The following is a 21,288-nucleotide window of genomic DNA, read 5'->3' as shown; positions in this document are numbered from 1 at the left end:
CTCCAGGGATATCCAGGGGGCCAAAATAGCAGCCTCCTCCCAAAATTGGTCCAGGTCATGAGTCTTAACCTTGAGACCACGAGTAACCAGAAGAGTTTGCAGCACCCTAATCTGGGGTTCCTTGATGGTAGAGGAGAGGGAACCCATGAGACAAGCACAAAGGAAACAAACAATGAACTGAAAGACCCCCAGAACTGGGGAGATCCTTACTCAAGTCTCGGGATGACGCGACCACCCAATGACTCACGAGAGACCGAACTTGCTGCAATCACATGAGGTTTATTGGGGATAGGCCGGTACTGGGTCAATCTCATGACCTTGCTGGCCAGAGTTCGACGCCGGGGTCGATCTCGTGACCATGCTGGCCAGAGTTCGACGCTGAACACAAGAAGTGTGGAGTATTTAACCCAGAAGTTGGGGGCAGGGAGAGAGTTACCAAGGAAACAACATAAACAGTGGAAACTTTCAGAGGGACCTGACCCAAGGTATTCAGTTAGGGAGGGGAACACACTCATTCTAGGAATGCAATCCACAGGGTGGAGAGTCTCATTCCTAGGGTAAGCTGAGGGTACCTCTGATGGGACAGTAGCAGAAGAGCTAGTGAGTGAGGGTCCTGGGACAGCAGGGCTAGAGGGCAGCTTGGACCCTGATAGCCAGAGGACTGGAGCAGAGGTGCCCTCATCCTCATTGCTAAAATCAACCTGTTTGCCCAGAGAAAGTGGGACAGGGTCAGTAATGGAAAGGTGAATATTAGTCTGATCCTGGCAGTGTTTCTTATTCCTCTGAGGAAGAAACCCATTCCTAGTTCCACCCTCATCGCAGATCAGTCAGGAGGGGCAGGTATCGGGAACCAGAGCCCTGAGGCTCTCAGTTCCTAGAACTGGCTATTTTATATTTCTGGCTGGCTACAGTGGCCCTTCAAGTCCTTTTAGGTAAAGGTTATACACCATACATTTGTATTAAATGCCCTCATTTTAAATTCTAAAATTCTCCAGCCTTTCAGAACCAATATGACAAATATACAGAGAAGGTGACCAAAATCACGTACTAAGCAGGGGACTCCCTCAGGTGTAGCTCAAAGGCCCTGTCCCTGCACAGTGTCCCCGGGATGGAGAAGGCATTCAGGAGCTGATCCCTGGTACCACTGCCTGCGAGAGCAGCCCCTATGTCAGATACCAGGATGAATCTAAACCAAAAGAGAAAATGAGCAGACAAATACAAAGAAGACAGAAAAGATGTCCGCACTCTCACCCTCTCACGGAGACCAAAAGTAAAAGTACAACTGTCACCAGGACAAACAGACAAAAGAGACAAAGAAGACAGAAATCAAGTCTGCATGTTCACCTTCATCCGACCACCACCACCACCACCACCACCACCACCACCAACAACAACAACAACAACAACACTAACAGGCCAACTCACTGAAGAAGCAACCAAAGGAGGCTCAACAGCAGCAGCAGCAGCAGCAGCAGAACATGAGAAGATGAAGAGCAGATCAGGTCAAACCTCGAACACAGGCCTTGCAGCAACAGGCAAAACGGAGCCTCCAGGAAAGGAAAATGAGGACAATGGAGTAATCCATCAACCATTTTGAGCACCAGATGCTGCCTGTGCCCTGAACTACTCGCTGCCCAAACCTACACCCACCCCCCAACCCCAGCCTCCAGTTTACATAGAGGTAGCCACCACTTCCTCCTACAGCTGAGGAAACCTAGAAACTGCTGTAGACCCATTGTCCTTGTCTGTCTGCTGTCATGTCCAGCATGACCCCAAGGATGGATCTGACTCAGGTGTGCAGGGAATGAAGAAAAGACAAGCACAAATATACCCAGAAAAGCTGGGATCAGGTGGAGTGGGTTCTTTGATGGAGAAAACCCAGTACCCCAGAAGCTCAGAGTGTTTATTGCATACAGTTGGATAGGGAGCTGGGGTTATTGCATTTAGCTGAATCAAGGAGACAAGTTTAACTAATTTAAGTAGGAGTTGTTTTTGTAGATGAGACATTCTTCAGACCATAAATATCCTGAGGGAGAAAGCTACGGTGAACAGTTTCTACACACACTAACTGTTAGGATCCAAGAATCACCCCCACAAACCACACAAACACCAATCTCAATCAGACCAGGGTGGTTTATTGAATGCACACCCTAATACTGATTGATCAGGACCTTAGCACAGAATTCGGGGACTGAAGACAATAACAAACATCTTTCCCTGTCAGCATTTAAGGGCTAAAATGGTAAAACCCACAATGAGCTTATACTTGGGAGCAAGAAGTGCTGCCCAGTGGTCAGCTCTGACTCAAGCCATTTTAGACATATTAGTTCATATTGACCTTTAATTTGATGGGTCCTACATAAGGTTTTGTGAAATTTCTTAAGATTAACAAACCTCAGAACATACAGAACATAACAGGATATGTGATGAGCATTACCTTGCTGTGAATCAAGTTACTTTTCTGTGTCAAAGTCTGGCAGGCATTTTACAGCAACAATATGAAATAGCTGGCAGGCATAGGACAAAGTGGCTATAACTAGGCTGCAGGGGTGGGGGTGCAGGCCTCAACACTAACAACATCCTCACATGGACCATAGGAAGGTTTTGCCTTTCCCTGAGCCTCACACCTCGAGGGATGTGAATTAGTCAGGGTTCTCTACAAAAACAGAAGTTATAAAATATGTGTGTGTGTTCTGTATGTTATAGAATTATATATTACATATAAATTATAGAAGACAGAAAAATGCCACGCACACTTTGTGTGACGGCGGTATTTGAGGTGTAAACTTCAAGGAAAGTCAGTCTCCTGCCTCCGCATTGTCGCCTGGCACCCCAAACTCAGAGGTAGCCCAGATATGTCCTCATACTTGTGTGCTAGGGGCTCACCAAGATATCATTTCTTAACAGCTAGAAAAAGAAAATTCGGACATTGCTCTCTGACCTTCACCAATGTTCCAATGTCCTAGGCAAACCCTGGCTTGGAATGTTAAGCCATCCAAACTAATTGCCTCCAGCATTGTGGGTAGGGTACTGAAGCTCACAGAATGAGAGACTTATCCCAGGACAAGGTCAAGTAAAATCCTCATTCTCAGTCATGTACTATAGCTGAACCAGTCCTAGGAATTAGCAAGAGACAGGTCTCTACTTCCCCAAAAGATTAACATAGTGGGCCTTTTACCTAGGATGGGTGGGACCGTAATCTGAGAGTGTGTGTGTGAGAGACAGTCTACAGCATTCAGCATTCTAGATTCAGCAGTCTGCATTCAACATTCAGACTAGTTCGCACTCAGACTAGAACCAGAGCGTAGGTAGAAGTTCGTAGCCCCCCCCCCCCCGGGCCCAGAGTGCTTGGGCCCGGGGGAGACCTAGTGTGTTTTAGGTGGCCTCAGATGTACCTCGACTACTGAGCTGCCAGATTTATCATTTTTCTCTTTTACAACGATTGTAAAAGCCTCATGTCATTTTTGAGAAATACACTCAGACCTTACACCACTCGTGTTGAGTCTGTTTGTCAAAAAGCCAAATCCCGTGCACACCTGGCCAGAACCCATCGTCCCGCAGAACAAGGGACCCTGCAAGAAACCCCAGTCCATGGCAGAAAAATACATGATAGATGAATAGATAACATAGACAGACTGACAGGCAGACAGATGATAATTTATTAGAATGTTTTACAGTCTCTGGTCCAGCTAATCCAACAATGACTGTCTACCAACAGGAAGTCCAAGAACACAATAGCTACATAGTCCACGAGGCTGGATGGACTCAGCCAGTCTTCAGGATACACTGAAATTCCCAAGAAGTAGGCTCTAATGCCAGTAGTGGAATGGACTTACCAGTGAGAGCCAGAACAAGCAGGCAAAGAAAGTAAGCTGACCTTTTCCATGTCCTTTATATAGGCCACTAGCGGAAGATGAGACCCAGATTAAAGATGGATCTTTCCATGTCAAAAGTTATTGGTTAAAGATGTATCTTCTTGTTTCTAAAGATCTGTATTAAAGGTGTGTCTCCCCGCCTCAAAATATCCAGATTAAAAGTGAGTCTTTCCCACTTCAAATGATTTCATTAAGAAAAAAAATGTCCTTCACAGGTATGCCCAGCTGTTTGGGTTTTAGTTAATTCCAGATGTAGTCCAGTTGACAATGAAGACTATCACAGTGGGATTAAGCAATTTCCCATGGGTCTGAGGCTAGCATCCTTGACAAGGCCAGCTCATGTCAACAACATGCATTCCCTCAAATTTTCACGCACTTAGGACTTCCTCCTCACCAGCACAGTCCACATTCTAGAGATTTGTCTGACTCCCTAGTCCCTTAACTCTGGGAAGAACTCACTTAATAAAATGTCTCGGTTTCTGTCACTATCCGTATCTCTGGTCCAATTTTTTGTTCTAGTGCACAAGAACCTTAAAATACCAGTGAGGGTCCTCTGAACTCAAATTCACACATATAACTTGTGACCTGCCATGCAGCACCTGGCTTCCATCAGAGGAAGTGATCAAGAAAGGACATAAGCACCCAAGAAAGAAGTCACAGTTTGCTCTGGGGTATAGCTCCATCGATGGCACGTGCGCTTACAATGCGTGAACCCTGGACAAAATCCTCAGCATGAAAAAACAAAGCTACCATATTTTGTAACCAAATCCCTGAGATGACATCCCACATTTTTGGCAGGCACACTTAAAAGGAGTGAGTGACGTATGGGCATGAATACAGGGCAGCAGAGGTTGTCTTGGATGTAGTGTAGAACTCAAGGGATTGGAGTTTAAATTATGTTCTTGCTTTTGAGAACAGCAGTCACTAGCCCAGTGGAAACCTTAGTTACAACAAGGACATCTGGTCTTCGGCCTAGCTGAGGGGCAGTCCCATCTGAGTTGACCAGGCTTGCCACAGCCCCAATAGGTGTGATCAAAGTGCAGAGGAAAGAATCTGTGTGCAGGTTGATGAGACCTGCAAATCTCTGAGTAGTGCATCTGTTTTCAGCTTCAGGACATCACAAATAAACACTCATTAGTGCTGCAACCACCATCATTTATATGCCCTTGTTGATACCCTGTATTGTGCTGACATCTACTCACAAGATATTGCTTAATCCCTCAACCTGCTCTGTGAACAAGCTGAAAGACACCTACCTACACTTTCCAAAGAGTGACTCAATTATCTTCCATAATTGGATTTTTGTTTCATGAACCTGTGGCTCAGTTTTCAAGATATATAAAAATAATCATGATGGAATGTTGTTTGGCTAATTGTCACCATCTCTGACAAAGACCTTCATTTTGTGAGGTGTGGGAATTATCCTAAAGCCTTAAGCTTTGTGCATTTACTATGCATCAGGTCCATGGTCCTGTCACAATGATCTATGACAAATGAATGCCTCTTCTGTAATTGCTCCCCACCACTGAAGTGCCAGTAAATAATTGTAAGTCACCTTGTGACACTTGCCTGACACAGATAATGGTATCCAATGATTTTTCTCAGTTTTGGTCTGGCAGTCAAGGGCAACATGGGCTGATTTTCTTCTCCAGAAATAAGGAGAAGCCCAGCATGCTGACACACACTTATAATCCCAGCACATAGGGTATGGAGGCAAGAGGATTAAAAGTCCAAGGGCATCTTCAGTCATGTTGCCAAAATGTCTGCCAAACATTTATGTTTGTGCCTATAGATTTGTGTTGCTCTTCGTCTGGATCAGGAAGGCTGGTTTTTGCAGTGGCCTGCAGTTAACACAGAGATCCATAACTGGTCAAAGCACTAAAAATAAGTTCCTGTGCTGCTCAGCCCTAAATTAGATGTTTATATCAACCCCATAGCCCCAAGGCTCGGGGAACATTGTAGAAAGGGGGACAGAAAGAACTGGAGGACAGAGAGGAGGGCTATGAGGTGCTGTCTTTGGGACATGGTGTGACTATTGCCTCATGGAACTTACAGCAGCTGTGATTACAAGATCAAACAAGCCAGAATTCCAGCATGGATGGAGAGGGTTCTATGAGGCATTTAATGGATGCTGGAGGAGAGCAGTCAGTTTTCTCTGGGACGTGGCCATTGATGGGTTGCTTATGCTCCAATGGATAACCTCACACCATGAACATATGGTAAGCACTAACTGGATTCACTGGGTTATAAACTTTTTTAAAAGATGAAGGTAGGAGAGGGACATGTTGAGGGAATATGTCCAGGGACCGTAGGAGCAAGGAGTAGTGGGTGGATATGATTAAAATACATTGTGTACATGTATGAAGTCCTCAGTGAATAACTTAAAAATTGTATTTTGCTTTTTAAGAGCTCAAGACCATTCTCAGTTCCATGGTAAATTTGAGGCAAGCCTGGACTATACCTTATATCAAAAACAGACAAGGAAATGAGTTTCCTTGTTTAGAGTGTGGGCTAGGAAGTGTACAGCAAACAAACACAGTGCTACTACACCTGAAAACCCTGAGTTTGAGCCTTAGACCCTGTACTGTGGAAGGAGAGAACCAATTCCTGACAGTTGTCCCTGATTTCCACATTAATATCACAACAAACACACACACACACACACAAGAATGCTTGCAAGCATATACATGCTCATACACGTGGACACCCCTACACTCACACTAAATAACTAAATGTTATTTAAAAAAAGAAGAAACAAAAAACCACAAACATGGTTCAATCACTTAAACAAACATAAATAAAAATGTTTGCTAAAGACCTATACTTTTCTAGCTAAGCACAGATAAGAACTTTTATTTTTTCAAATTAATTTATTCTATCAGAATTGCTAATCACTGATTATTTCTCTAATGATAATTTTCTGTATAACCCTCTTGCTTTTTCAACTTATTTTAAACTTTTTATTATACTTATTTACTATGTATGTGCAGGTATATGTCCTCTCTTCTGCTATAGTGTTCTGTGAAGGTCAAGAAGACAAACTGGGAGTGAGTCTCTCCTTCCACTGTATGGGTAGGAAGGATTAACCTTAGTCATCAGTCTTGGTGGCAAGCCCCTTTACCTGAAGTGCCACCTCGCTGGCCCCCCACTTGAAGTTTTTCTTTACAATTTAATCGTGCACGCGTGTGTGTGCGTGTGCGTGTGTGCGCGTGTGCGTGTGCGTGTGCGTGTGTGTGTGTGTGTGTGTGTGTGTGTGTGTGTGTGTGTGCGCGCACGTGTGTGTGTTCATGGATCTATATGTACCCATGTGTATCAGTGCTCTCAAGGTCAGAAGAAGACAACACATGCCCTGGATCTAGAGTTACAGAAAGTTACAGTCAGCTTGATGCCTGCACTGGGGACCAAAGTCATCTTGTACAAGGAGGTGCTTTTGTCAGCTAAGCCATCTCTCCAGCCCTACCTACTACTTACTTTCTCATTTTTTAAATCATGGTTACACTCTGCTTGAAGTTGGGTAGATTAAGAAGTCTGCTTCTTGTTTAACTTTTGAGAGAGAAGAATCATGGAAAAGGGAGCAGGGGAGGGGGAGGGAAGGGAGGGGGAGGGAAGGAGGGGAAGGGAAGAGAGGGGAAAAGTGGGGAGAGGAAGGAGAAGGAGGAGAGGGGGAGGGGGCGGGAGGACAGGGAGAGGAGGGATATTTACTAGGTAACAGCCTAGCTAGACACTTGCTAAGTAGCCTAAGGTCTTGATCCTTCTCTCTCCACACCCAGATTAAGTGACATTTGTCAGGTGGGGACTGACCCTGAGTTCCTTCTCAGAACGTTGTTGAAGAAGAGACGAGATTTGGTCCTTTTTGAACGTGCTTCTTACTCAGCAGAACTAGCTAATCTGAAAGAATACATAGCAGACATGAAGGAGAAGACAGCTCTAGGGAGGCGATGAAAAGCGTTAGTGGGGCCGAGGGGACAGCTCAGGGGAGAGTGCTTACCTGGAAGGGGTGACATCAGTGTTATCAGATTCTGGGGGAAAGAGAGATGAGCAGCCCGAGCATGCAGGATTCACTGGGCAGTGAGAGTACTGTATGGCTATGATGATGATATGTGATGATTGTGCATCTGTGAAAACTTAGAATGCGCAATACCAAGAAGAACGCACTTAATGAAGATCATGAAGTTTGGGGGTAACAATATTCAGGTTTTGATTCATCTGCTCATAAATACACCTACGTGGAGAGTCCGGGCTGATGAGAAATAATTAATTCTTACCAGTTTTAGTGTAAACCTAAGAAAGCTATTTTGTTTATTCCTTAAGATGCCCAATGATAATATTGCATAGTCAAATCCCAATCTCCTACTCAAGGCAGAAAAGGGAGGAGGAGAAGGGAAGAAGGCTGGAAAGGACAGAGACAGGAAAAGGGAAAAGAAAGACGACCACCAGGTCTCTCTGCTTGTGCTGGTCAGCTTGGCACAAGGTAGGGTCATCTGGTAAGAGGGTAAGAGGGCACCTCTGCTGGAAGATGCCAGTAAGCAGTAAGAGACCAAAACTTTTGGGTTCAAACTCTATCTTAGAAAACCTGACCTAAGATTGAACTCAAGTAAACTAACAGGCAGGTAGGTACCTAGCACCAGTTTCCAGGTTATTTTCCAACAAACCTGCACCTCCAGGTTACAAGCCTACCCTGGCACTTCACTTCCTAACAACCACCAATCAGGAGGAAAGCAGAAGTTACGTTTATGGGTTGGTTCTCAGGACCAGCCAATTATGTTAAAGGCCATAATATAATGCCCCCCAAATCAGATGTGTACCAGGCTAGATACCTCCTTATTGCCTCTATAAATGCTTGCCTAAAAGTGGGCTGGGGTGTCCCCTCCTGTCAGAGATGGTAATGTGGCCCAAGCTCCAGCTTGAATAGAGACCCTAATGTAATTAAATTGGGTTAGGCTCCTTGATGGTCTTTTTGGGATTCACGAACAGTTCCTGGCACAACATCAGTACTCCTCTAGGGTTAGACCTCTGCCCCTCCTTGAGTTCCTGCCCTTGCCTGCCTTTATGGCAGACTGTATCCTGTCAGACAGAAAAAAACACTTCCTCCCCCAGATTGGTTTTGGCTAGTGTTTTGTGACTGCAGCAGAAAGCAAAGAAGAACACTGACCCACACTTCAGAGACGGCTTCCCTAAAACGCAAAAGTTTGTATACATTTACACACACCATGGGATGTTACTCAGCCTTAATCTCGCACATGCTGTAACATGGGCGAAGCTTGAAGAAACTGTGCTCTGTGAAATGGCTAGGGCTTAGAAAGGACAGATAAGATCCACACATGTAAGGTACACAGAAATGTAAATTCCATAAAGATAGAAATAGACTGGCGATTGCCAGGGCCTAGGAGAGGGGAAACACACTTCCATTATTTAAGGAGCAGCTGAATGAGATGGTTTAGGATGCTTCCATAAGAATGGAATGTACCCCATTCTACTTAACTGTAAGCTAAATATGTCCTCAGCCCCAACCCCTTTGGTGGTGCAGAGGTTCACACCAAAGGGCCTCATGCACATTAGATAAGGGCTCTACCAGTGAGCTACAACCCCAGCTCCCTCCATCCCTCCATGGCAATTTTTATATTATATGTATTTTATTACAGTATAGATATGCTTTTTCTTTGAAGAAAGTGCAACACTCTTAATGTATTTAATCTCAAAATAAAGCATGTCTCACCAAAAAAGCTTGGCTTGGAGCTGGAGATGTGAAGCCAGGAGAAGGAACCGCACATTAGACTGAGCCATTTGCAAGACCATTTAATTGATTAGAACTCCACTATTGATTGTGAAGAGGTTGGAATGTTACAAGTCCAGAGCCAGTTATCCTGAGCCAATTCTTAGGAGCCCCTAATTGACATTTATTGCCCTCCTTAATATAAGATCTAACATCTTTGTGGCCATTGGATAAATCCTGTGGAATGTTTAAAAAACACCCTAGTGACCAACAACCAAAAGGCTAAAAATGTTACCAGATACCATTGGAGGCCCAGGGCAGAGATTTCTCTTCAACTGACCAACCTGATATACGTTTTATGTACCTTAAATTATGACTTTGTTTGTCTTGTTACTACAAAAACATCATCACACTGTTATCACATTGGAAGACTGGAATTTAGGATAAACTGAAGTTTCGTTCTCAGACCCTGGCCACTCATTTGGTTCCAGCGTAAATTGTCTCTTACCCCTTTGAGGTGAGAGCTGTTTCTTTCATCAACAAAACTCAGTTAACGAGAGCGCTTGCCTAGCATGCATGAAGCATATCGCCTAAACTGGCTGTGATAGTCTATAACCCCAGCACAGGGGTCAGAAGTCCAAGGTCATTATCAGTTACATAGCTAGTTGGAGATCAACCTAGTCTACATAAGACCTATGTCAAAGAGAGGGGGCCGGGGAAGAGAGAGAAGATAAAAACTGACATGTGTTTAATCAATTAATAATCTAAGCTCTCTCCCACCCTCCAAAGTTGTTGTGTTTCTGAAGTCAGGAGAGAAGGCTGCAGTAATATTGGCCAAGGGCTCTATTAAGTGCTCAGAACCACAAGTAATCCCCCACTAAGGAGAAGTTTTAAAGAATGATGGACCTCACTTTGAATTTCTACTCCCTGGCTCCCTCACCATTACGTGACTGTCGCATGCTCAGTTGGCCATTTTTTACCTTCTTCATATTGAACCTTCCAAAGTGCTGTGGGGCAGTGCAGGCTTTTTATTTATTACCTTCTGTCAAGCAAACAGCAGGCCTCTATACCAAAGAGTGCAACCTTTTATTCTTCCCAGCCACCAGCATGCACTCTAAATGAACACATTAGGCTTAATGTTACAGACTGAATATCCATCGTCTGCATCCATCCCCAGGTGAGCCTGCTTCCAAGAACGGCTCTTTAAAGTGAATGAATACCTTTGTTTTGCCATAAGCTCAGTGCTGCTGTTATATGAAATGGCCGTCACTTCCCCAGATAGTTACAAGGGGACATGTTACTACATGAAGGGCCATGTGTCATCTCCATGAACAATCCTGTTCCCCTTGCTCAATTTTAATTTTGTTCAATTTCCTGGTGTTATTTCCCAAAATAATTGTTGAGGTGTTGTCTCATATATCCTGGGCTGAGTTGAATTTTCTGATTTTCCTATAGCTGAGTATGACCTTGAATTTCTCATTCTCCTGTCTCGGCCTCCCTAGTGCTAGAATTACAGGTTATCAGCATACCAGGCCAGGCTTGCGCAGTGCTGGAGAGAGATCAAGCCAAGGTCCTCTCAAGAGTTTATTTAGCTTACAGTTTCAGGTTACAGTCCATTATTGCAGGGAAATTAAGGCAGGAACTTAAAACATCGCGTCCACAGCCAAGAGCAGAGCAGAGAGAGAGAGAGAGAGAGAGAGAGAGAGAGAGAGAGAGAGAGAGAGAGAGAGAGAGAGGGAGAGGGAGAGGGAGAGGGAGGGGGGAAAGGGAGAGAGAGGGAGCAGAGAGAGAGAGAGCAGAGAGAGAGGGGGAGAGAGAGAAAGGAGAGAGGGGGAGAGAGAGAAAGGAGAGAGGGGGAGAGAGAGGACAGAGAGATGGGGGAGAGGGAGAGGGAGAGCGAGAGGGAGAGAAAGAGCACAGATCCTTCCTTTCTTGTTCTCACCTAGATTCTAGGTTTATAGTTCAGGACAACGCCCCCCACCCCCATACACACACCTAGGGAATGGTGGTGCTCACAATGAACAATGGGCCAGGTCTTCCTACATCAATTAACAATGAAGACAATTCCCTATGGTCCAATGAGATCTAGACAGTTTCTTGTTTAAGGCTCTACTCTTTAGGTGATTCTACATACTGGCAACCTGACAAAAACTAACAACAGCCTTGTGCTTGCTTTGTTCTGAAATTTCTTTATCTTTCTACAGTAATATCAAGAACAATACTCTTCATTGGTAGATTTTCTTATAAGACAGGGAGTGGACAAAGTCTTGCAGGTTCTTCATTGTGCAAGGGATGTCTACTATACCAATGATGACTATGTGAATGGTTTAGACTATTATATACTGTATAATAGTATAATGGTTTATACTATAAACTTTATGCCTTCTTCACTGCACAGGTCCAGGAAATGCTAAGGAAATGACATTTGCAGTCAATGTAAGTGGCAGTCTCTTTGAGGTTCAGCATTAAGTGATCTCCATGGCAACTGTGCATTTCCCTCCCTCTGAAGTTTGTTAGTTCCAGAAAGGAAGGAGTTTATAAAAGCCGCTGATCATGTTGCACCTGATAATCTCCTGGCTCACCTGAGTTCACCTACAGCAAAGGCAAAAAGTCATGGCGAACTAACAGTGTTCTTCCTCAGAAGTTGATGCCATCCATCCTCTTGCCTCTCTGTGGACACAATCAAGTATGTGGGTGCAGAGGGGCTCCAGACTTCACTGCCATGGGGGATCTTATGTAAGTTCCAGACAGCTTCTCAGAGATAATCATGACTATTGAGACCTAGTTGCTTGTAGTACTCATCTGCTTGGTTATGTATAACTTATCACCTGTCTTAGTTAAGGTTTTACTGCTATGAACAGACACCATGACCAAGGCAACTCTTATAAAAACAACATTTAATTGGGGCTGGCTTAGAGGTTCAGAGGTTCAGTTCATTGTCATCAAGGCAGGAACATGGCAGCATCCAGACAGGTATGGTTGAGGAAGAGCTGAGAGTTCTATATCTTCACGGGAAGGCTGCTAGCAGAATACTGGCTTCCAGGCAACTAGGATGAGGGTCTTATTGCCCAACCCCACAGTGACACACCTATTCTAACAAGGCCACACCTCCAAAAAGTACCACTTCCTGGCCAAACATATTCAAACCACCACATGACCTCCCTTCCCCCCCCCATTTCCTGTCTCATCTTTCTTTTTTTTTTTTTTTTTTTTTTTTTTTTTTTTTTTTTTTTTTTTTTTTTTTTTTTTTTAAGATTTATTTTATTTATTTATGGTTGTACAGATAGCCGTGAGCTATCATGTGTGTGGCTGTTGGGAATTGAACTTGGGACCTCTGCTGACCCCACTCTCTCGGGCCCCACCCGCTCTGGCCCCTGTCTCATGGTTTTCTACTGGCTTATTCGTGCTTTAAGGCATTTCCTTTCCCCAAGCTACCTGTATCGCAGTCCTTGTCTGAAGTTCTTGCACAGATGAAACACAAATGGAACAGACTCCTTACAAATGAGTAACCTCGGTAGGTCTAACTGAATATTTATTAAATGAATGAAGGAATGATTCTAACATAGGGTCAAAGCAGTTGTCTCCACATACAATCACATGATAGAAAACTCAACTGTCTTCCATCCAAGCTAGAAAGTATCCTCCATTCCAAGTGTGACTTAACCCTGTTTCGTATGCAGCTGACATGAATTATATAATCTTGAGTGGATGTAGGTATTAGACCCTTGCATTTATGCTGTCAAATGTCTCCATCCACCCATGAAATTCTCTCCAGTCTCTTAACACCATGTACAAGTACCCCACTGCAGTGCCAACCAAAGCCTTGCAGCAATCTAATTTGGGAACAATAGCTAGACCTGTGAGTACATCTACTTCCTAAGTAGAAGAACTTACAAGACTCTGGGGATGAGACATTTTAAATCCGCTTCTTTGTTTCTTAAAATTATGTCTTTATCTGTGAGCCTCAACAGTGGTTCCTCCTTTCTCATTCAAGGGTAATGTGTGCTCAAGGAGTGTGAAATTAGCACAGTGCATGTTCAGTCTCAACAGATAAACATGAAAACCTTTTCACTCCACATCACTAGCTTCATTCAATTAGAGAAAAGTTAAAACACGGTGGCGTGGTACAACCTAACCTTTTAATTTCTGGAAAAACACAATAGAACAAACAACTAATAAATAAGGCAACCTGGAGCTCTTCCCTTTCCCCCAAAGACAGTGTTCTTAGCCAAACGAGGAAGCAGCAACATCTGTTTTTTGAAATCCACATTTCTGCCCCAAACCCCTTCATCGTGCAGTCAATACCCTTCACCCTTGTCCTCGTTTTATAACCTCCCTCTGCATGATCAACCATTGTCTGGACTATTAGCTAACAGGCAAGTGGTTTAACACAGCCATGGCTAACATGCATTAAGTACCCTACTCTCTGTCATGCTGTCCACATGGCAGACACAAAGCTCACCCATCACTGAAACAGCATCGTGCTTCTGAACAAATGCTACCAGCTACCAATAGCAACTAGTCAGAATTAGTAAAAGAAAGCCATTCCTTGCCCAGTATTTACTGAACTCCTGCTGTGTTCTTGTATGGCTGTATATGGTCATGAATAGATCACATAAAGAGGATCCCTGTGTAGTACTGAACAGGACCGGAAGTGCCTTCTTTTCTGAGGTTTAATTATTCTAAGTGCTTTTGTTTATTTGTAATTATGTGTGTGTGTGTGTGTGTGTGTTTATATGTCTGTGTGTCTGTGTGTTTGTGTGTTAAGGCACGAGTATGTGTGTTCAGTTGCCCACAGAGGCCAGAAGGTCAGATTCCAGGAGATTCAGGAGCTTATTATAAAACAAACTTAGGCCCTTAGCCACTAAGCCATTTCTCCAGCCCCTACTTACTTACATTTGTGGGGGACAGGGAGTGGTAATTAAGGCAGGGTCTCATTCACCCAGACTGGTATCAAACTTACTATATAGTTAAAGATGTGCTTAAATTCCTCATCTCCTTGTATCTGACTTGCAAGGACTGATAATACACAGTATGCCACAATGCCTGGATTTCTAAGTTCTTTTAAAACCAGAAACCTTACTGCCAGGTGTGGTGGTGCACACTTTTAATCCCAGCACTTGGGAAGCAGAGGCAGGTAGATTTCTGTAAGTTCGAGGCCAGGCTGGTCTACAAAGTAAGTCCAGGACAGTCAGGACCCTATTACACAGAGAAACCCTGTCTCAAAAAAACAAGAAGAAAAAAACCCAGAAACCTTTGGCCTGGAGATGTAGTATTATAATTTTAAGTTGGCCTCCTTCTTGTGTTGTCGCTGAAGCTAGCCTTGAAACTCTGATCCTCTTCCCTCCACCTCCCAAGTGGTGGGAGTGCAGACATGCACAACACCAAGCCCTGATCTGTACCTTTTTTTTTTTTTTAAATACATTACTCAGGGAGACCCTGCTGATTGAACCCAGGGCTTTATACTAAAATGGAAATTTATTTTGAGACAAGATGATAGAATGTAGTCCTGTTGATGTATAGGGTCATATGAGGTGAAATCACGACAATTCAGACATGATGCACAGGAATCCTTGCTGTTGAAGTGTCTTGGGTCATACAAATGCAGCAAGTCTGAGACATTTGAATGCCTTGCTCGGGTAAAGTTAGCCAGTGAAATCTTTCCTTCCCTGCAGCACAAGCTTTCCCAATTTGATGGCTTTGCTCTAGGAGTTCAATTCTGTGTTCACTCTCTTGTTACCTGTGGACACCAATACCGTGTAATAGGCCTGTCTTCCTTCAGTTTTGATCATCCATGAGTGCAGAAATCAAACCTTGACCTCTCCAGGGTTTAAAGCAGCACTTTTCAACCTGGAGGTCATGACCCCTTTGAGGGTCGCGCATATCAGATATTCTGCATATCAGATATTTATATTACAATTCATAATAGTAGCAAAATTACAGGAGCAATGAATTATGAAGTAGTAATGAAGTAATTTTATGGTTGGGGGCCAGCCCAGCATGAGGTACTGAATTAAAGGGTTGTAGCATTAGAAAGGTTGCTCATTTATTAGAAAGATGGGCTTCAAGCCAAGTTAGCCACCGTGGCAAGGCCAGCTAGTTGTAAGGGAGGATTAAAATTGTTAACTCTCTTGGCAAGTTGACAGAGTCTGCTTGATCCAGGAAGTGCTTAGGTTTATTTTATTTCCTGGTTTTAATAACATGGCCATTTTTTCTTATTATCAATTTCTTGACTTTGCCTTTTTTCTGGGTGTTTTTCTCTGGTAAGGAGTAAAGTGGAATTCAGTGAAGGAAGTAAATATGGTTGGACTGGGGACGTAGCTGAGGGGTAGAGTGCTGTGATGCGCATTTGCAAGGCTCAGAGTCCATGCCCAGGCATCCATGTATGTGTGTATGTATAAATGCACATATGTATGAAACATTTTAATGAAGATATGATCCTAGTATCAGTCAGTTGTATTTTATCCACCCTGACCATTGGCCACTTTATTGAACTGCAGAATGATTGTTTATGAAGTAGAAATGTTAAAGTCTTTTATCTTCACTGGCAATCACACACTAGACTAGCTTTTTGAGGCAATACATACAGACAATATTCTATACTCTTTGTCATTTGCTATAAGCTAGTTCATTGGCATTTGTTTATTTATTTATTTATTTATTTTACACTCCATATTTTATTATCTCCACCCCCATCCACCCTCCTACTGCTCCACATTCCATACCTCCTCCCCACCCCCCTGTCTCCATGTGGATGTCCTCACCTCCCACACCACCTGAACTCTAAACTCCCTGGGGATTCCAGTCTCTTGAGGGTTAGGTGCATCATCTCTGAATGAACACAGACCCAGCAGTCCTCTACTGTACATGTGTTGGTGGCCTCATATCAGCTGATGTATGCCGCCTGTTTGGTGGTCCAGTGTTTGAGTGATATCAGGGGTCCAGATTAATTGAGACTGCTAGTCCTCCTACAGGGTCGCCCTCCTCCTCAGCTTCTTTCAGTCTTTCCCTAACTCAACAACAGGGGTCAGCTGCTTCTGTCCATTGGTTGGGTGCAACTATCTGCTTCTGACTCTTTCAGCTGCTTGCTGGGTCTTCCAGAGTGCAGACATGCTAGGTCCCTTTGTGTGAGCGCTCCATAGCCTCAGTGACAGTGTCAGGCCTTGGGGCCTCCCCTTGAGCTGGACCTTTTCCTCAGGCTCCTCTTCATTTCCATCCCTGTAATTCTTTCAGACAGGAACAATTATGGGTTAGAATTGTGACTGTGGGATGACCCCCACTCCCTCATTTCATTGGCATTTTTTTTTTTTTGGTTTTTTGAGACAGGGTTTCTCTGTATAACTCTGTCCTGGAACCCACTCTGTAGACCAGGCTGACCTCGAACTCAGATATCAACCTGCCTCTGCCTCCGAAGTGCTGGGATTAAAGGCATGAGCCACCACCGCCTGACTTCAGCGGCATTTCTTATCAGATATTTTTCAATGAAGACTTTTTTCCAATAAGAGCTTTCCAAAGACCCTCTCACTTTAATTTTATAGAAGCATAGCTATGTGGCTTGTTAGTTTAATCTTTCAATTTATAAAGTAGCCTTTATAAAAATGGCTCCTGGACAGTTATATTCAGTGGCTAAGAGTTCTTGCTGTTTTTTCCAGAGGACCTGAGTTCAAGTCCCAGTATTCACATCAGTTGAGTAACTTCTATAACTTCAGTTTTAGGGGATCTGATGACCTCTTCTGGCCTCCATGGGTGCCTAAACATATGTGGTGTCCACATACACTATAAAAACATATACACATAATAAATAAATAAATATCTAAAACCAATAGCTTCTGAGTGTAAACGCTTGTTAGCCTTCCTCTGTTAGAGATGATAGATGCACACTGACCATTGATAGCCTTCGCTCTTGTTGAGCACACCCAATGTACGTTTTACCATTCTCTACACACATGGATATGGAGAGAGCCAGCATTTATACTCTTTATAATGAAGAAGACACAAAAATCCAGGGCTACAGCTGTAGTAATATGGGAGATATTAAAGGTGGCATCTGGGCTCCAGCCCCTTACAAGCTGGGCACAGCCACCCATTCCCAAGAACCTAATTAAACAGACAAGTACCAGTGAAAGGCAAAGGAAGGAAGTTTATTCACGGTGTCACATTGGGAAGAGGAGCAAATAAGGAAATTCAGTAACCTACCTCAAGGCCGGCACATCCTAGATCCACTTAGCCATACAACCTGTACCATCCTTAGGGTCCTTAGGCTCAGACTTAAATATAAGGTAAGATGTATACATAACTAAGCAATCCTCGTCAAAGTGTGATCTGGTCTGTTTAATGGCTGGTCATTGTGCTGGCTCTGGTCTGTCCTGCAAGGTGGTCCAACAACTCAGAACTGCGTGAAATCTTTTCCTGAGAGATGAGTTCCTTTGCTGGCCGTAACCAACATGAGATTCCTGAGGAAATTTCAATTTCTTAGAGCCTATTATTTCCATAAATAGGATAGCCAAAGCGACACAAATGACTCTTAGAGAGTCTTCACTCCTGCCGGGATGGTTGTAACAGCTCTTGAGTCCACAGCAGTGAGCCATAAGCTGTGAACCATAACTAAGTCCTTGTAATCTGTGTGCTCTGCTACTTGCCCTTCCCCACTATCTGTATTGTGCTGCCAGCTAGTCTATTCTGCCCAGTACCTGCTTAATAAAAGATAGGAAAGACTAGTGGCAGTATGTGGTTCCCAGAACATCTGTGCTCCATCTGTCATGCCAGGAGGCCTCTCCACAGTACTTGAATTGGTTTGGACTCATGTGAAGGTTTTTGTTTTTATCTGTCTAATTTATAAGCCATCCTAACTCTGTTACCATAGCAACAAATAAGGAAGGTTTTTTTTGTTTTTTGTTTTTTGTTTTTGTTCTTTTTTTTTTTTTTTTTTTTTTTTTTTTTTTTTAGCCATTGTATTAGACCATACTAACATGAATCAAAGCATATTTAAAAATAAGTATATCAAATATGAGCGAGTTGATAAATATGTATAGTTCTCATCTCAAGTCACAAGAAAAGAAATGGTGATGAAACTAAGATGTGTACGTGTAAAGACGTCATGCTTGAACTCAATTTCGAGATAATAGTCTAGGTCACATAAGAGTATGCCTGAAGGTCAAGGCAGGAGTTGGTGTGAGGCTTTGGGGCTGTGTGATCTTCAGAGTCATGATGAGGACTGGCTGCTGTGAAGACGTTAGTATCAGGGTTCAGGTGAAGAGGGCCAGGTTAAGAGTCAGCATGAGAGGGCGAGTAAAGATCAGAGTCAAGGTCGGTATTAGCATAAAGATCAGTGATGGGGTTAAGTTGAAGATCAGGATCACTGTCAGAGTCATAGTGGACGTCACGATGTGACTAACGTCAAGCAAGAGTCATGGCTCAGATGAATCTAAAGGCCAGTCTCAGGGTCAGGAGGAGGGTTAGGATTAGAGTCTGGAGGAGTGAGGAGTGGGTTGAAGATAAGGGATATCGTTCAAAGGGAGAGAGGGAGAAGCAGGGTGAAGGTCCACTTCAGTATCAGTGTAAGGCAGGAGTTAATGTATGACTTAGTTCACAGCTGGGGACGTGATAAGGATGAGAGTAAAGGGAGGGTGAAAATCAGCTCCTGGATGAGCTTTGTCAAAGCCATGCTCACAACTTATAAAATAAAGAGTTTGTTTAGTGTTATGATTGAGGGAGGATAAGGGTCGATCATGACAAGGAAGCATGGCAGACACGAACAGAAAGTTGAGAGCTCCCAACCTCAACCAAACACAATGAGAAAAGAAGAAACTGGAAGTGACACAGAGCCTTTAAATTCTCAAAGCCCACCTCCAGTGACATACTTTCTCCCACAAGACCACATCTCCCAAACCACCCCACATAGTGCCACCAACTGGGGACCAAGTGTTCTAACATCTGAGCCTATGGGGGATAGCCTCATTCAAGCCACCACAAGGGTCACAGGAAGGACGAATGTAAGCATAAAGACAAGGATGCAGTTAAGGCTCAGAGGCATGTCAAAGTAGAAGTTCAGAGTTGTGGTTAATGGTGAGAATCATGTTCATGATCAGGTCAAGATAGTGATAGGCAAGTTAGGTGTGAGAGTCAAATTAAGTACCACAATAAGGGATAGGCTCATAAAGGTCAAGGCTAGAGTGAAGAGAGGGTCAAGGTAAGGATTAGTGACAAGGCATATGACAGGAAATGTGAGGGTAATTGTTACTGAACTTGAGAGTTGAGTTCAGGATCAGATTCAGAGTGAAGGTCAGCTCTGTCAGTATGAGAGTCAAAATAAGGGCCATTCACATAACAGCCATGGACAGACTTAGGATCAGAGAGAGGATACAGTAAGATTCAGACTTTACTTGAGAGAAAGTACCAGTCCAGCTTGGTAGGCAGTTAAGTTTCAGAAAGAAGGCTAAGGTCAGTCAGCACCATGCTGGGGATCCGAGTGATCTGCTCAGGTAATGCAGGGAGTCAAGTTCAAGAACTAGAGTGGGGGTCAGTCTGGATCAAGGTCGGCTTCACAGCCACTGTCAAGGCTGAGATGTTTTCAGAATGTAGGGATAGCCAAGATCAGGTTCTAGGCATGTTCAGTGTTGGACTGATCAAGACACTGAATCTGACCTTTCACCTGGACTCTCGCCTTGACTTTGACTCTCACCATTAAACCTTAGATGTACGTTCACCCTCACTATGAAATGCTCTGGATCTGAGTCCTCCTCTTCCTCTTTTTAGTACTCATCCTGGCCATGACTCAGTCCAATCTTCATCCAACTCTGACCTGTGCTAGATGTAGACTCTGATTTTCACCTTGACATTCATGTTGGCCCTGACCCTGAATCTGACCCTCACTGTCACTCTTTCCTCCTTTAATAATTACCCTATGTGTCACTTCCAACTAGCCCCCCTATTCTTGATGAGCCTCAGGCTGCCTGTCTCTATTTGCCCTGTCCTCAAGCAGTTGTATTTCCATTGACACTGTCTGTCAATCCAGCTCTGACTCTTAAGCTAACCACGCCTAGATAATATCCCAACACTTATTCTGACACAGTGTTCCACTCTGTCTGTGGTGCTCTGCTTTTGTTCCTTACTCTGAATTTGATTCTCACTCCTACACTGATCCAGTTCATTAAGTAGACTGGAAACATCTGATCTAATCTTTAATCTGACATGGGCACTGATACTCAGTCTTCATCCTGGTCCTTAATCTGACCTCTACCCTAGGCATGCCATTGGTAACTAACCTCATTTTATTGCTATCCCTGTCTCTCATCTGTTTCCACAATAGTCCTGTGACCATCACTATGATGCTGGCATTGATGAAGAGTCAGTCTTACAGTTTTATTTCTGTGGCTGTGATCAAGTACCCTGACAGAAGGCATCTTAGGGGAGGAAAGGGTTTATTTGGCTTACAAATCCCAGTTACAACCCGGCATGTTATAGAAGTCAAGGCAGGAACTCAAGAAGCTGGCCACAGCCACAGCCACAGCCACAGTCACAGCCACAGTCACAGCCATGCCACAGCCACAGCCACAGCCACAGCCACAGTCACAGCCACAGTCACAGCCACAGTCACAGCCATGCCACAGCCACAGCCACAGCCACAGTCACAGTCACAGTCACAGCCACAGTCACAGTTACGCCACAGCCACAGTCACAGTCACAGCCACAGTCACAGTC

The 21,288-nt window shown here is 43.9% G+C and overlaps 1 pseudogene; it reads right to left on the bottom strand.

Annotated features, from left to right (window-relative positions):
• Positions 1-1,047: 1,047 nt before the first annotated feature.
• LOC116099968 overlaps positions 1,048-21,288 on the bottom strand; it is a 149,933-nt pseudogene continuing 129,692 nt past the window's right edge.

Source organism: Mastomys coucha, unplaced genomic scaffold, assembly GCF_008632895.1.
Source record: "Mastomys coucha isolate ucsf_1 unplaced genomic scaffold, UCSF_Mcou_1 pScaffold20, whole genome shotgun sequence".
Taxonomy (NCBI): Eukaryota; Metazoa; Chordata; class Mammalia; order Rodentia; family Muridae; genus Mastomys; species Mastomys coucha.
Note: the sequence above shows the minus strand (reverse complement) of the source record. Positions and strands in the feature narration are given on the sequence as shown.